The sequence below is a fragment of the Protopterus annectens genome, chromosome 12.part0 (assembly GCF_019279795.1).
Source record: "Protopterus annectens isolate FY-2018-M chromosome 12.part0, PAN1.0, whole genome shotgun sequence".
Classification (NCBI taxonomy): Eukaryota; Metazoa; Chordata; order Ceratodontiformes; family Protopteridae; genus Protopterus; species Protopterus annectens.
Genome location: NC_056746.1, coordinates 851,812,193 through 851,825,540, shown reverse-complemented (window position 1 = coordinate 851,825,540; position 13,348 = coordinate 851,812,193).

Below are 13,348 nucleotides of genomic sequence, written 5' to 3'. Positions count from 1 at the left end.
ATAGTGAACAGCGTCTGTATGTCCATAATGACAAGAAAAATATTTTCAAGAAAGGGGCCATGACTCCTAGAAAATTCACCTAGACTACTCAGGAAATGTTCATTATCTTTTAAAATGGCAGTTGCCTTACTTAATGTTTTTTTTTAGCTGTCCCTCTATATAGAGAGAAATAAACTCTGTAGCCCACCCCCTACCTGAAACAATTGGTCATATTGGTGGGTCTACAAGAGATTTATGAACCTTTGGCAGGTGATGTGTAATTGGTATTATGGGCTCAAGTACTAACATGAAATCATATAACGCTTTATCAAGGGTATGTTCCATGAACATTTCATATAAACAGCTATATATATTATTAATAATGCAGCATAAATGATTTTCAGTAACAGGTTGATATGTGGAAACATCTTCAAGCATTCTAGTCATATACAAATCATATTTCACGGCATCAAAAACCACAATAGATCCCCCTTTATCAGCCATATGAATGACCAACACTTCGTTATTCCGTAATTCATGTAAAGCTTTAAACTCAGCATGTGTCATATTATAAAAATTACTTTTATTAATATCAGTATTAAAAAGTTCTTTCTCAACAGTTTTGTAAAAAGTCTCAAGAACAGGAGGTAACTGTGGTACAAAAGTACTTGCTCGTTTATGTACAGCAAAGGCAGTAGAATGTTCCCCAAACATAAGCTTAAGAGCTACATTCCGCATAAATAATTTAATGTCAAGCAACACATCTTCAATATGTACAGGTTAGGAGAGAACAAAGCTGAGCTCTCTATTAAGGACACTTACTTGCTCAGATGTAAGGCAAACTGAAGATAAGTTATAAATTAATGAAGAGGTCTCTTTCTTGTGATCTCTTCTATTGAATGCTCGTCCTCTTGGGACGGTTTCCGTTTCTTCAGCCCCCTGCTCTGCATATGCCGTAAATTGAATGGGGCCGGGAAATTTAAAAAAAATTATCAGATGATTTAGAATTAAATTCTTTAGGTCTCGCTCCTGCAGAAACATGCGACTTCTTCTTTTTGGCTTTTCCTGGTTAGGGGTCGCCACAGCGGAACCCCGATCCACTAATAGGTTCATAGGTTCATAGGTTCATACTAGGCTATCTGCCCAAGGGCATTTATAAGCCTAGCCCATAGCTATTTGGCTTTCGCCACCCCTTTAGTTTGAATAAAACTATGCCTATTATTTTGCTGTGCCTCTGTCAAGCAGTGACACTGAAGTAATCCCTGGGGTATATCTGCGATCTCCCATCCATTGGTCAAGATTCCTCTTGAACAAGGCCAGCGAGGTGCTCTGCCTCACATGTACCAGGAGTTTGTTCCACAGCATAGGGAGTCTCTGGGTGATGAATCTGTCCCTCCAGCACGTTCTATTAATAACCGTGTCAAGGTTTAAGTCTCCTGCCCTTGTGGTTCTGAGGGATCTAGATTTTTTGAGGTGAAGCATATTCATCAAATCTGGGTTTGACATGGCCTTATATGTCAGGCACAGGTCACCTCTGAGCAAGCGGTATGAGACTGAATAGAGCTGGAGTTCTTTCAGTCGGGCAGCATAAGACATATTTTTGAGACCCTTTATCCTTTTGGTGAGGAACTTTTGGGGCCTTTCCAGCTGCTGCAGGTGTCGGGTCAGATACATTCCGAATGGGGCATTGTACTCAATCATAGGTCTAATGAGTGATGAGTACAGGGGGACGATGACCTCCCTTGATCTAGATGTGAATCCCTTCATGATCAGGCGGGCAATGTAGAAGGTTTTCCTAACTACTTTAGCAACATAAGTGTCAAACGAAAGGCTACTGTCAACCTGGGTCCCCAGATCCCTGATGACTTCTTCTGTGCTCAGTGGATTGCCACCTATATGGTAGCTAGGGGTAACCTTGTTTTTCCCGAAGGGTATGACTATGCATTTCTTGGCATTTAACTTTAGGCCATGGCTCTGACACCAGTTATCCATTTCTGTGAGGCCCTTCTGAAGGATATCTGTGTCAGATGTGTTTTCGACTATGGCGCCCAGTTTGCAGTCATCTGCAAACTTTGTCAGCCATAACCCTCCTGCATTTGCTTGTACTTCAGAAAAGTAGATGCCGAACAAGAGTGGACCCAGGACTGAGCCCTGAGGCTTTGAGTCTGACATGGCTCCAGCAACTCTGACCCTGTGGGTTCTGTCACTTAGCCAGTTTGCAACCCATCTTGTGATGTATGGGTTTACATTCAAGCTGATGAGTTTTTCGATGATACCTGAGTGGGGTATTGTGTCGAAGGCCTTTGCCAGGTCAAGGTAGGCTGTATGGACTGCCTTTCCCTCATCAATGGCCTTGGTGACTGTCTCGAAAAAGTCAACCAAGTTTAAAAGGCATGATCTGCCTTTGACAAAGCCAAACTGGGTTGGATCCAAAGTCTGCAAGTTCCCTATGTCTTTATTTATGAGTTCCATTATGATCCTCTCCATGGCTTTGCAGATAAGGCTCGTCAAGCTAATGGGACGGTAATTTCCAGGGTCGGTGGAGGCACCGCCCTTGTGAAGTGGGACCACAGTCGCCGTGCGCCACTCCTTGGGTATGTATCTTGAGGTGACGCTAAGATTAAACAGCTGTCCTAACTGCGGGTTTAATTCCTCATTGAGTTCATGGAGCACACAGCCGGGGACACCATCCGTCCCATGGATGCTGTGTTTTTGCTTTGGAGAGAGCAGTTCTCACCTGGGCGTTGGAGATGTTTGGGGCTACAATCCTCTGGTATAGATATCTCTCCTTTGGGGAGGGAGAAGTTTGCACTGAACCTGTCAGCCAGTATGTTGGCAATGTGTGTAGGTTCAGTAATCTTCACATCATTTTGAACTAATTCTGAGCATATCTGGGAGTTTCCTCCTAGGTTTCTAACATAGCTAAAGAAGGCCTTATGATTGTCTTTTGAGTCCTTGGCGATTTTTCTCTCAAAATTTGCCTTGGATGATTTTATGAGAGCTCTTAGTTTTTTACTTATAATGATCAAAGGTGTCTTACCTTTCATGGATTTTGTTCTATCTTGTAGTAGCTTCCTCCTTTTGTTGTAGAGCTTGTTTATGGCTGGGGTCCACCAGACTGGACGCTTGCCTTTGGTACAAAGAGTCTTAGTTTTGTTTGGGATTGCCTGATCCATGCAGTCCTGTAGGTGCTGGTAGAAGGCATTTGTAAGTGATTCAGCGGTTTGTGTAATGTTTACCACTGGCTCAGGGGCCTTAAAGGAGACCACACTAGTTTTTAGAAGTGTGAAGTCGGCTTTTGAGAAGTTTTTCACTGTGGTCTTTTTTATTTCAGGTGGGGCGGGATGAGGACCTCCAGCGAGATTAGTTTATGATCTGATCTCACCAGTGAGGGGTATACTTTCGGTATTGAACATTGTGATCCCATGTTCATGATGATGAGATCAAGTATGTTTTCTCCTCTTGTGGGGATGGTGACTAGTTGTTCCATGGCATTTGAGTTTATGAACTCCAGGAACCTTTGGGCTAGAGTGTTTGGGCTTGAGTAGTGTTCCCAGTCTATATTAGGGTAGTTGAAGTCACCTAGTATGATGGTGTTTGGAGATACATTTATCCCCTCCAATGTTTTCAGGAAAGCCATGTGAGGTTCCTGAGTTTGAGAGGGTGGCCTGTAACATGCTACAAATTGCAGAGCAGTCTTGCCTATGGTTAATTGCACCTGGATGGTCTCCGTTGCATCATGCATTGCCACCAACCTTGAGGTGTGGGTGTCCTTTATGAATATGGACACCCCCCCTCCTTTCTTGGTGTTGTCTGGATTTTGGGCGAACGCATGATATGAGGTGAAACCTGATAGTGCTGGGGTGCTCTCTGGAGCCTTGAACCAGGTTTCTGTCACAGCACAGACATCGATGTTCTCCATACTGAGAAGGGCCTCGAGTGCGTGCATTTTGAGATTGAGACTTCTGGCATTGAGCAGCATTACCCTTAGTTTTTTCCTTTTTGTGTTCTAGGGTGGTAGGTTTAGAATTTGAGCCTTGCCTAAAAAGGCACTATGGGGTGGCAAGAGCCTTTGCCAATATCCGAAGCCTAGAGGTGACAGGTGCAAGCCGTCCCTTGCGAAGCAGTGTGGCTTGTCCAGCATGTCATCCCAGGCAGACAGACATTGGATCCCCTTTGAATGACACCAGAATTTAAGCCAATTATTAAAGCTGATCATCTTATCACTGTATTGTGGCATCATTCTAGGTGAAGGTAGGATACTGCTCAAGGTCAGGGTCATACCTGCCTGGGCTACATAATCAGAGAGCTCCTCAATGTCTCTTTTCATGTAGTCCAAGGAGGTACGTCTCAGGTCGTTGACACCAGCGTGGACAATGACTGAGTCGTACTTGTACCTGCTGTTGAAAGACCTGAGTGCTTGCGTTATGTGGCGGATTCTAGCGCCCGACAGGCTGCTTACTGTGACCTTCTCCTTACTCAGTCTGGTGAGCGGGACGTCATGGAGTCACCTATGACAAGTATGCTTGGGGTTGTATTTGGCCTTAAGGGCAGTGACTGCTTTGCACACTGATTTTGTTGTTTATGTGTTGTTTGTGTGGTGTATTGAGTTTGCAGTTGCTTGGGTGTCTGCTTTGGAGGCCTCTGCTGTTTAGGTAAATTTTTACTCAGAGCCTCCGAGTATGTCTTAGTGTGTTTATGTGTTTGATTCAGTGGTGTGGTTGAGTTATGTGAGACTGGTATTGTGGTGTGTGTAGTTGCCTTCTCCTCCTGCCTGGTCTTGCCAGTCCTGAGTTGAGAGATCTCAGCCTCCAGTCTGGCTAAATAGCTGCATCTCTCACAAGTGTTAGTGTTACGTGGGAGGAGGAGAGGGTTGTCCGTGTACATGAGGCAATTGTAACATTGTCTCAGAATTCCCAGATTCACCAACTGGGCAGGAGAGGACACCAGCATCTGACCCTTCGACATGCTAGAAAGAATTATGAGTTGGTATGAGACAGAAAAGTAGTGGGCTTAGCAGGGAAGTGGGCACTCCTGGGGGGTTTTGCTAGTGAGAGATTTGTATAATATAGGAGTGCTTGACCTGCAAAGAGAATGCTTATAAGACAAGGGATATGCTTATAAGACAAGTGCTGAGCTTTTTGAGAAGAAAAAGCTATTTTCACCCTACTATTCCTGTGACATGTGCAATAAATTCATATCCCTGTAGTAGCACTTATTAGATAGACAAGGGGTTGTATTGCAGTCCTGGTCAATGTGTGATTGTGCATATGTCAGAGCATTATCATGGATTTCAGTGAGTAAAATATCCAATGTGGGGTGTGGGTGCTGGGTATACTGTCTTTACACCATGGTAACCCCAGTACACATCCCAAGGTCCACTGTATGAGGACCACTTTCACCATCAACCATACAGGTAACTGATTGCACTATCCAGCCCAGTGATGCATGTGCTGTGCGCAAATTCTCTGATGATTGGCAGTAGATTTTTATGGTGCCAAGGCAATTTCTACATTACATCTCTTGACTGACACTGACATGTCTGCCCAGCTGTGTTTTGAATGCCACAGCTAGGAAACCCCATCATGTATACACCACATGCCATGGATCACTCAAGTGGCATAAGCTGATAGATGGTCTGCTGACAAATGTCAGGTGGCATGATACCAGTGTACCCACATCCTCTACTTTTCTCATCTCTCCATGGACATTAGCCTAGTGCACACCTAGGAACACCTGCACCTATGGACCCCATACTGACAAATGTGTCAGTGTGCATTACTGAGAATAACAGTGTCTGTGTGTTTGTCAACTTGTAGTTAGTAATACCCTGAGGGCCTTCTTACCCACTACACCCCCATTGCCATAGTTAGAAATGGCTGCTGCTGTAATTGCCATTAAATGTACCTTGTTACACTCTTCACCCTATGGGCTACCTGGAGCTTGCAGTACCAGCATAACACTGTTGTACAAATGGGTAGATAGGCATGGGTTACCATCTGGGTCCTGGCAAGTGTGTGTATATGTGTGAGTGTGTATATTTGTAGGATACTGCATTCTGAGGCCACATTCTCCAAATACAATACAACTTGTCATACATTATAAGGGATAAAGATATTGCTGACATTAGGAGAGCCATGACAAACCCTCACCCTACTATCCCTGTGACATGTGCAATAAATTCATATCCCTGTAGTAGCACTTATTAGATAGACAAGGGGTTGTATTGCAGTCCTGGTCAATGTGTGATTGTGCATATGTCAGAGCATTATCATGGATTTCAGTGAGTAAAATATCCAATGTGGGGTGTGGGTGCTGGGTATACTGTCTTTACACCATGGTAACCCCAGTACACATCCCAAGGTCCACTGTATGAGGACCACTTTCACCATCAACCATACAGGTAACTGATTGCACTATCCAGCCCAGTGATGCATGTGCTGTGCGCAAATTCTCTGTAACAGAATGGACTCACTGACAAGGTAGTTAGCACTGATAAACCCAGGTCTCTCAGATGTGTCTATGACTGCCATGTGTTTGTCGATGTGTATATGACAGTATGTCATATTATGTATTGCTCATTAACACCCAGTACATCCCCCATTACCATACTGTACAAGGGCTGGTGATGTTCTTCGCTTAACAATTTACTCGGGACACACCTCATCCTAAAAGCTGTGTGGTGTGTGCAATTAAGGCCAAACACATTAGTAGCAATAAGTACCTAGGTAGAGGTTTTATTCTCAGTGTTGCCAAGTAACTGTGTGTGTATGTGAAGGGATCAACTTCAGTTTGCAGAAAATACATGTCCCAGGAGATTATTTGTCTGAGAAATGACTGGCAAAAGCTAACATTTCAAAGGAATCATCTTGTGGAAATTCATTCTATCTAAACTAGTAGTAGATGTGTAAATGCCCTCTTCCCCACTGTACAGCTGCACATCGATACTGGAGTTGGTATATATAGTTGGGTGTGGATGTTGTGTTCACAGCCACCCTCATTGGGGTTATTGTTGTGCATATCCCCCTGCTTAGTCCGCTATAATACTGTACAGTTAATGTTAACAGGTTAAGTAGTTGTTAATCACACTATGTGTGGTTCTACACCACCCACACCCTCCAAAGTGGAGGGCTGTGCCACCCACAACAGCACACCTATGTTTATCAACTTTAGGATTGCACTACATTGGAGAAGACAACATATACCCTGCCAGTACCATTCTTAATGACATTAAACTGGCAGACTGGTTATTTACTGATGTGGTGTTTTGCCTATTTTGTCTTAGTGGAATTACATAGGCCAAAATGAGTTCACTGCAAAATTAAGTACATCCATGCGTACAGTATTCTCTGTGTATTGCATCAACACCAAAGCCTCTCTGTGTGTGTGTTATTCACAAACATTTGGTGTGTGCCACCCAATAAACTTACCATTGTCCACTATAGAAGAGCTACTGACATCAGCCACCATGAATTCACCTGTATACACTCCTCAGATCTATCAGCCACATGGCACATGCAATAACTGTTATTCACAAGTTACTTGTGTTCAGCTGTACCCTGGATATGACACAGTCAATGTGTCACCACAGTGCCATACCCCTTGTAGAAAACAGCAGCAGACCAACATCCTGCTGACACGCAGACACCTACAGCACAAGCTGAATACATTATAGAGACCACAATCAGTCAGTGTTAATAACAGCTATAATGCATCATGGCTGGACAGCTACACACTCTGACATATAAGCATTAAACTTTCCAGCTGAAAACATGCTAAACAGCATTACATTGCTAAACCTTAGTACATTCACCCTGTGCATCAGAACCATATTAGCATGTCCCTGTATTGATGGAATGGATGACAGTCATGTGGCATAGGTATCATCATATGAACAGGATGTGTTGTGGGTTTGCCAGAGACTTAGGCTGCACCATTTGGTTGACATCATGTGTGTGTGTGTTAGGGTTTTTTTTTCAATTGGGCTGTGCAGATGTGGTGTGTGTAGATATGGAGGTGCCCTAGCTGTGTTAATGTGTTTTGTGTATGTATGCACACAGTTTTGCCATGTGGCTGCCCTATACAGGTGTTTATTGGACAGCTGCAGACCATACATGGCAGGGTGTACAGTTCACCGTCTCCGGCCAAGGACACGAGAACTGCGCCTGCCAGGGGTTCCACGGGAACTACCAGATAGGAGCCCAGATATGGTATTCTCCCCTGATGATGACAAATGTCTGCTGGATCTGTGTCCCTGGTGGGACCAACCAGGACCATGTGCATGTGACTTGCTGTGTTGTGGTGTGGACAGCACTCCCCTGTGCAGTGCTGGTGCTGGTACTGCCACTACGGGCATGGCTGTGACTTGTTACACGTCCATGTAGACCTCCACCTGTTGGTGTTGCTGACCTACAACCATGTGGCTGTCACCATACTCCCACCATATGCTCTAACACAGACACTGCATGGTCGAGGATTCTCACCATCTCACCTAACAGTCTATGCAGGAAATCTGCAAAACAATGGTGGGCACCTGCAAATTTGTGGATTTCTGTCAAGTACAGTAGAACGAGTAGCCCTCTGGAGCCTCAGACTCTGTATGGTGTAACAATCTATATGTGTCTGTGCCTCCATGATGGCCTGAAACACATGTCTGGTGACATCTGCTGTGGCACTTCTGCCAGGGGCATGATGGCCAGCAGCCCTCCTATGAGCACCCCTATATATCTGCCTGTGTGGTACCTTGCCAGTCATCTGGCTATGGCTGCTGTGTACAGACACACTTGCCATAGTCACTACATGGTCCTTTCCCATGCCACCACCCGCCAACTGTCCCTCATCTATGGACGCTGGTGATGGGGTATGTATAGGCATTGTGACTGTGTGCGGGGATGGGGTACATAAAAGTGGCATGTCAACCGATGGCACAGCTTCAGACCCTGACAACCCTGCCTGTGCCTCACCATGCCTTTCATCATTGTTAGAGTCTGTATGGACACTAACAATAGTTTGTTTGCCTGCAGGAGAGACCCTGACCCACCTCGCCACCTGTGAGGGGAAAGCAAAAAATGTAATTTAAGACCTGTATATCATTGCTTACCTCTACACACACACACACACACACACACACACACACACACACACACACACACACACGCACACCCACACTTACAGGTGAGGTGGCACAGACCTCTCATTACCCAACAGTCAACATGCATGACATATGACACTCAACAGCATGCACTGCAGCTATAGATTCCAACATTATACATCTCTGTGATGCATGAGTTGTGTTAGTAGGTGATGCCCCTTCCCCTGGAACACACTGTACCCATGAGCTCAGCATTGCTGTGCACCTGTTCAGCACCCTGGCATGTACTGTGCAGCATACCTCACGAGTGTACACACCATTACTAAATGTGTATATGTATGGCAGTTATGTTTGCTATGTTGCTCACAGCTCCTATGTGTTTGTCTGACACATACCTGGGATGATATGAGGACAGATGTCAATAGTGAATCCCTGTCCTCTGATTTGCAGATCTCATCATCAGCAGTGCATGTATGAGCAATAAAATCCAATTACACTGACAACCTTCAAAGCTTACTTTGGCTACGAGGAGTGTACACACCCTTGTTGGCATGCCAGCCTCTTCCATGATATGCAATGGTGCCACAATACTGCACATGTCAACATTACACACAACTGATATGTGACATATGACCTGTGCAATCAAATGCAGTATCAAACAAATGTGTTAGTTGTGCAGATGCTGATTGAGATGCATAAAATATGTTGGTTGCATAAGTCTGCACACCCTTAACACAATGGTTTGTTGCAGCACCTGTTAAGTGAACTACAACAGTCACTATTCCTGGAAGGGGTATACTAGCATGTCCCATCTTCACTTGCTATTATTTGGTCACTCTGCCCTACAAATTTTCCCCCAACTCTGCCGGATTGAAAGGTCAGCTCATGTGCACAGCCCTTGGAGGTCACACAGTGCCTTTACTATTGCTGTGGAGTCAGGGTTATTTCTGGCACAATTCATGACCTCGACTGTGTTCAGATACAGCCATTCTTAGCTAGCTTTGGATGTATGCTTCAGTTCACTGTTGTGTTTCAGGATGACACCCCTCCCCATCCTCAGCCTTATTTCAGATGCTTGACAACTATAGGCCACACATGAGTGGCATTTTGCAGTGTTCCAAATTCAGAATTCCATGTCTACTGACCTAGTTCCTGCTAATGAACAGCAAATCTAAAGGTGTACACTGGCACCAGTAAGGTAAAGATGGGGATGGTGGGCCTGAGGTGGAGTGAGGTGTTGCTTGGGCACCACATGTATCTTTATTAATACTGTCTGTAGGTTTCAGCCTTGGTCTCAGTACACCATTCCACATTGCAACACATGGCTTTGGGAGACTTGATGTTATGCATATGCTACCTGTAGAGAACCCTGGATGACGTTTCCTGTGGAACAACTCTTCCATCTGATTACCCTAACCCATAGGCCACACTTATGCAGATTCCAGGTGATTGTTAAGACAGTTACTGCACAAGCAGTACTTGCTAGACATTCCTGCAAGTCCCTCAGTGTTGCTGCATGTTTCTGGGCAGCCTCCATGAACAGTTTGCAACATGTGTTGTCATCTGCCTTGGATGGGAATCTGTTTATTTTTTACATTAATGTTGTCCCATACTTCATAGTCACATACATGACTGTCTGCACTGTTTACCATGGTATATACAATGGTGAGGTAAGGCTACGTCTCCCAGTCCTGAGTGCTACCTTTTGGATATGGGATCCATTCAATGGTTTGTAAAATGTGTGCAAGTCATGGCTGCCTCTGTTGGAGGTGAGTGGGCAAATGTCATGGACATACTTCTTGGACAGCAGACCATTACTCGCTGTGACATTGAGGCCCTGTACTTGATGGAAGGTGTGTACTCAAGGAGAGTGAATGCTGTCAGTACCTCAAAAGCTGCTTCCATATTATGTTATTTGGAGTGTGTGCACACATATGCTTCCACTGTTTGTTAAGGTATGTATTCCCCATATTCATTGTCCTAACATAGGATTCCATATTACACATTCATTGCTTATGTTAGGATCACATTACAGCTTGTAAAAGGCGTGGAATGTGGTATTGTGATTTGTCGTTATGTAGATCTGTAACAGTTGCCATTGTAATAGTGGTGTATACACTGCTGTAGCCACTGTATAAGGGTAATGTTTCAGATATGTCCTCCTACTGTAGGCCATTTGTCCCACCATTATGTTCCTCTCTGTCTACACATCTTACACTGACAGGTTATAGGTATACTGCAGGACTCTTACATACCCTTCAGCTATGCCACCATGGTGACCACTGTGATGCAGTGCAGTTAACAGCAACAATAAGTGAACATGTACAGCATGAATTATGGGTAGGTGTGTTAAATGTGTGCATGGCAAATACCATGGCCATAACATGGCTGGTATATTGGCAAACTTGAACAAAACAACTCCATACTCACCAGCTACAGGCTGCTGCCCCAGTTGTATACCAGAGGGACATACATATTTGTGTGAGAGATGTAATGTCAGTAGCCACACCTGTGTCATTGGTACAGGGTGGGAGCAGAATTTCAGCACATCAACAGTACAAACCCACAATACTGGAGATTATGCACATCTGTTCATTACTATACTGCAGCAACATGCTATGTTATCTGATATATGCATGAAGATACTTTACAGATGAAGATGGATAAGCAACAGTGGTCTGCTAATGTGCACTGGGGCCTTACCTGCATGTTCCTCATCCATTGTGTGTGTAGCACTCACCTCCACAATGCCATCTTTAGGTTCCTGGGTTGGCTGATAGGCGGGTGCCCCAAGGCTGGCAAGGAGCTCCTCAGCATGTGTCAGTGCGGGCTGGATGGCATGAGCCCCACCTGTGGCTAGCTGGTTCCTCCTAACTGCAGCAGCACATTGACAGGCATGGCAGATAAGATCAGTGCAATGATGTTGCACCTGCTCATAACTGCGGTTATGCAGGCTGACATAATTTATCCTGTGGACAAGCTCATTCCACATGTCGGTCCTCTTCTGCAGATTATGGGCCCTGCATCCAAAGATGGTTCCTTGGTGTAATACAATGAAGTTTATGATAACATCATTCTCCTGTGGTGTATACACAGGGAGACATTCACGAGACATTGTACTTGGAAGACATAAACAGGAAAAAGGTCAGAGGACCTTATACTGCAAAGATATAATAGTTGTTAATTGACATCTCTCCCTCCACCATATCTACAACAATAACCTAAACACAAAAATCAATGGGTATGTTTACACCAAACCTACTGCTGGGACATATATCCTATTGTTCAACAAATATTGAAATGTGTTTCTATTCATGTTCCATGTTGAAACACTATCACTGGTGGCCTGATGCTATCAGTGTAACCTGCATGCCATTGTAACATCCACTGTGTTTCCATATATGCACGTGTTCTTTTTGCTATGCAGCTGTTACAAATCTGGTGTTCTGGGTTAATGGGAATATGTATGCATGCTGTTATAACTAATCCTGGATTGTGTTGACAATTACTAACCCACATATGTTCTAAAACGGCAACACAATAGCATGTTTGGAGAGGCCGTTCCCAGCGGACCCACCTCTCCCACCTCATCTAGCCATGCCACTGGGCCCCAGCACATCTGGGACCCACCCCGGGACCTCCTCATCCGCTGGTCCTGCACTACCTTCATGTGGAACCACCTAAGAGGATGGGGCTCGTCCTCCCCCCAGGAGCAGGCACAGACAGGATCCTGTCACCTGAAGTCAGGTCCAGGATCTGGTGAGTAGGGAGCTCCGAAGGGAGTTTGGAGATCTGCTACACCAGCTCGAGAGCCATGTGGTGCATTTAGAGGGCCAGCCTGCCCCTCTTGCTCAGCCGCCAGCACAGCCACCTTCAAGGCCATGAAGGTGCAGTTGTGAATGTCCATGGGTGGGGGCCTCAGTGCCATTGTTTCTATTTGGGGGCTCATGGGCTTCCGATTTCCAAACACCCCTCCCCATCCAAGGTGTTACCCCCACATGTCATATACAGCTCCTGTATGCTGTCTTGTCTGTTTTGTCTGTCTTCTGACCCAACGTGCCTTCCCAAATATCCCTACTATCCTTCCCCGACATCCCACTCTCACCTTAACAAAAAAAGGGCAATCTGTTCCCAAAAAGAATTTCACACCATACATAACTGCCCATTTCACATCTGCTTACAACTGCTTAAAAGTGTCTTAATCACTTTGTATCCAATAGCCTTTGTTCTGGCCAGCAAAAAAGTTATCAGCACTTGTAAGTGTCTAACCCAGGACCG